At 59.1% G+C, this 4,616-nt stretch overlaps 1 long non-coding RNA gene across 1 annotated transcript; it reads right to left on the bottom strand.

Annotated features, from left to right (window-relative positions):
- Positions 1-551: 551 nt before the first annotated feature.
- LOC130544753 (uncharacterized) lies at positions 552-3,744 on the bottom strand. The gene is made up of 2 exons (XR_008961298.1): positions 939-3,744; positions 552-755 (listed from the first exon to the last, which is right to left on the bottom strand). It is a non-coding gene; the product is annotated as an uncharacterized LOC130544753 (long non-coding RNA).
- Positions 3,745-4,616: the final 872 nt, after the last annotated feature.

Here is a 4,616-nt window from a genome sequence, read left to right as displayed (position 1 = left end):
TGCCGAGGTCTGGGTTCAATGAGACTACAAGCCAAACAGAGCCAGTGGGTAACAAGGCTGAGCGTCTCCATGGCCGGAGCAGACTGAAGGTGAAGCCCAACGCAAGAGCCCTCCAGCGGGCAGCTGCTAGAGACACCGGACGCAAGGTGAGCTGGGGTCAAGCCGTGCCCGTGTGAATTATCTTTCCCATTCACCTGACGCCCACTGGGGTCCTGGGATCCGCGTGTGGCTGACTATTGCTCATCACCATCCTGCCTCTGGGGTACAGCTCTGGCCGGACGGGTGGGCTCTCCCATGGCTAGCAGGGCTGGCTCGTGTGCCGGTGTCCCCGGCCCGTGGCTCCCTGCCTCCGACTTCGTCCGCATTCACTCGCAGGACTGCGTGGATACTGATCACCGCCCACATCTCACCAGGTGCAGATTGGGGAAATCGATGGGGTTAGGTCGCGGGGGCAGGCAGCCTTCCTCCAACCCAAAGGGGCCCTGGGCAGGGTACTCCTTGCTGACTTGCATTTTAGGGATAAAGAGGCACTGTTCCTTTCACCAGAAGGCATTGAAGGATTTTAATCTCTTCGCTGGGAGTGAAAAGGCCGGTCTCAGCTGACACACAGTTCAACGCAGCTTCAAATCAAAGCGGCCTCCTTCCGGGGCGAAGGTCACAATAAGAACTCACCGCGCCGGCCACTTGCTATGTGACGTGTCCAGCCAGCTCTGCAAATTGAAATGCTTGGGGGGTGACGAGGACTGAAGGCGGAGCTGTGGACGGAAAGAGGGCCGGGTGGGCAGGGGAGGCGTCCAGGCTGTCCAGCCCCAGCTGCTCGGCCCCCTGGCTCCAGATACCCACAGATGCACCAGCCCCCAGGCGCCACTTCAGTCCCTGGAGCCCTGGACACACGCACACACCGGCGCATACACACCCCATTGTCTTGCCGCACTGACCGAAATCTGTTAGCAGCGGGGAGAGGCAAAGGATTCTTCCACGGGCACTCCTGAGCTCCTTCCCCTTGGAGACCAGACCCTCGGGATGTTCGTTTATCCCAGGAGCTGGGGCAGTCGGCTCCTGGAAGTCCTCCTGGCAGGAAGAGTGGGGAAGGACAACTATTCCTCTCCAGCTCTCTGCCGCAGGACCTGGCTGCTTCCAGCACGTTCGCTGCCCTCTCAGCCCACCTAGAGGGACAGCAGGCAGGCTGTGACGGAGCAGGCCTTCCCCCGGGGACCAAGGCCCAGCTCACGCCCGCAGGCTGCCTTCTCCTGGCCAGCCCCAGAGCCGTGCCCTCTCAGCCACCGCCACCCCCCAGGAATAAAACGGACACTCATGAAAACATTTGCTGGTGAGACAGCTGGGCCAGCCACACTGGGCGCCTGGAAATTGCTTCTGTCTCAGTGGCGCCCAGACAGCTGTTTCCAAGGACGCTCATGGGCCGGAGTGCATCCTCTACATACGGAAGAGGCCTGGCCCTGGTCACCAGGCCCAAAGAACACAAAAGACTGACAGCCACACAGGTCAGAGACAGGGTCCAAATTCCCACTACGGCCAAGGAGGAAGCCCATGGACAGCTCGAACCTTGAGAGCCAGGCCTTGCTCAGTCACTGGGCTTCCCACTGGGAACAACACCAGCCCTTGGGGAGACACAGAGCACATCAGAATAAAAGTCCTAATGTCACCGCAGGTGCCTCTGAGCCCTACGAAGAGAAAACCAGATGCTATGATAGGAGGTGACAGACCATGGGGGAGACCCGTCAGCATCTGCAAGTGGTCGGGAGGAGTGAGCAGAGGACGGTGGAGCTGAGACCTGAAGGTGGGAGGGCGTATCCCCCCCACCCCAGGATCAGCAGAGCCCCAGGGGACTGGCTTGTGCAGCTGCACACACGTGTGCACACCCAGAGAGTCATGCACACCCCCATGGATGCACGCACACACAGAGATGGGCAAGCGTATATACACAGGGCTGTGCACACACACATACGCACATGCCACACAGAGATGTGCACATGTATGTACAAGCACACACACATGCACACACACGCACGGACAGTTGTACGTGTGCACGTATACATACACACATGCACGCAAGTCTGCACATGCACACAGATATGCATATGCACAGACGTGTGTGCATGAACATACAGAAATACAGGGGCACGTATGTATGCGTGCACATGCACGCAGATATACACACAGAAGTGCGCGAGTACGTGTGCACATGTGTGCACGTAGACATACACTACTTGTGTGCGTGTGTGCACTGGTGTACATTTACAGACGTGTGTGCATACACGAGTGCACATGCGTCTACATGCACCAACACAGACATACACACGCACACACACCTGTACATACACTCTCGCAGGGGGACTTTTTATGGGGATTTGACTCCACACCACGACTGTGGGAGCTGGGTAAGCTGTCTCTTTGAGGAGCGTGAGCTCCACAGGGGAGGCAGTGGGAAAGGGAAGGTGGCTGGCAGGTGAGAGGTGAAAGGGGGTGGAGAGTGCAAACCCCCCAGCATGAGCTGGAACGTGCAGAACACCCACTGTGGCCATTACCCCTCACCCTTAGAAACGGCCCACCCATTACCTGTTGGGGGGCTGACATCTGCATGCATCTTGGAAATCTTCACAATTACAGGATGTCTAATTGAGGTCCCTGCAGCTGTCTTCAGTGGGTGCCCTAGAAGGAGCGCCCGACCTGGGGATTCCTGGTGGGTGACTACCGTGAGGGCCCCCAGAAAAGGCAGAGGGAGGGCACACTTGGGGCAGGGGAGTGGCAGGAGGGGACCTCAGCCTGGGGCCAGCCCTTTGCACCGCCTGTCGCCGGCTGGTCACTTGGGGGGCGGTGCTCCAGAGAGGGGGCCACTGCAAGCTGGCAGATCTGGCCAGGCATCAGCAGCACCCTCTCCAGCAGGGACCCTTCTGGCTGGTCCTCTCTCCCTCCTCCTCCCCATCCTCCCACCTGATGGGCTTGAAAACCAGAGCTTGGCAAAATTCTCTCCTTGTCCTGAGACCAGACACAACCAAGCTCCACCTGGACCCTCTGGTCACACCTCCTGGAGGGACCCACCCCGGGATGGCAATTATCGGCAGCTTCCGGGCTGCCCAAAACCTTTGGGAAGGCGCCTCGGATCATCCCAAGTTTAGCGGTGCAAATAATGGTAAGGAGAATTAAAAGGCAGCGCGTCAGGCCCACACTGATGTCTTGTTTGGTTTTGCTCTAAGCGGAGTTATCTTGTGGCTACTACCTAAGTGGGCAGGGCAGAAAGGAGCTACATCCTCTTTCCCCCGCGAATGGATCCTGCCTCACCTGGTGATGCGAGCGTGGCGAGGGGCTCGGGTTACCCGCCCGCTGTGACCCGGGACTGGCAGCTGCCAGCAGCTCGCGGCTCCTCAATCCATCACCGCCTGTCACCGGCGCGCCGCAGACTACACATGGATTTCATGCTGTGCGGCGCCTCATGCCTTAGACCCCCGCGCCCACAGACACCAAGCCGCCAGAGCAGTACGACCCCGAGGGAGGGGTGTGTGGGGCATGTGTGCAGGCCGGGCAGCCCCGGGGTCCCAGCAGATGGGCGCAGGCTTGAGCAGCCAGGGGCAGACAGAAGGTTCCGGGAGACGTCCTCCACCCAGGCTGCCTCCTCAGGCTTCCCGGGGTTGTTCACCGCTAACGAGCCCTAATTCACATGATGGGGATGTGCGCTGTTTATATTTGGAAACTTTACTGTGTTGGTTGTCGCTTTTGTTGGATTCATGGGGCTCAGGTTGGATTGATCTTCTCCTCCTGCCGGGTCCCCTGTCCTCTCCTCCTCCCCAGTCCCCGGTCCTCTCCTCCTGCCCAGCCCCCTGCCCTCCTCGGCCCCCTGTCCTCCCCTCCTCCCTGGTCCCCTGCCTTCAAGCCGCCCTCTGAGCTGTACCATGAGCATGGGGCCATGTACCAGCTGCATCCGTGGCTCTTCTCCAGACCATCACGGGTTCCAGGCTATGCATCCAGACTTCCAAGCCCATCCTGCTTCCCTCCAGGCAACTCATTGATCCTGGCACCTGCGTCTGTGTTCACAACTCTTTGGCTGCAGCATCTGGGAAGGAGGGTCCTAAGAGACCATTTGGATGGGGCCCCTGTAGGGGAGCTGAGGGCCGAGGCCCCAGGACCAAGTTAAAGCCCAGAGCCTGGACCTGCTCAGAATACCCCTCTGGGGATCGAGCCCCTCACTGACGTGTCCAGGTGTTCTGGCCGGGAGCAGTGGGCACCTGTAATCAGCCAGAGGAAATACCTTTTCCCCAAGTTCTATGGCAATTCAGGAGCAAGCTTGGATACAGAGGTCATGATAACGGGGAGAAGGACTATGCCCTGCGGTAGGGGATCTTCTCTGAGACCACCACCAGTCTGTAAAGCCTGCTTCCAACGTGCTTTTCCAACTCCCCTTCCCCCCACCTCAAACTCTCTCCAGCCTCCCTGCCAACCACACTCAGAGTTCTGTCTTCTTACTTGTGCACCCCCACATAGTCCTCTCCTCCCCAACACTTAGGACAGCCTCATCCCTCACCCAACCTCACTTCCCCAACACCCAGCCTCTTCTAGAGCCAGTGCACCCGTCAGCTACTGCCCACATCAAGCTGCATAAC

Source organism: Ursus arctos, unplaced genomic scaffold (assembly GCF_023065955.2).
Source record: "Ursus arctos isolate Adak ecotype North America unplaced genomic scaffold, UrsArc2.0 scaffold_24, whole genome shotgun sequence".
In the NCBI taxonomy this organism is placed as follows: domain Eukaryota; kingdom Metazoa; phylum Chordata; class Mammalia; order Carnivora; family Ursidae; genus Ursus; species Ursus arctos.
Note: the sequence above shows the minus strand (reverse complement) of the source record. Positions and strands in the feature narration are given on the sequence as shown.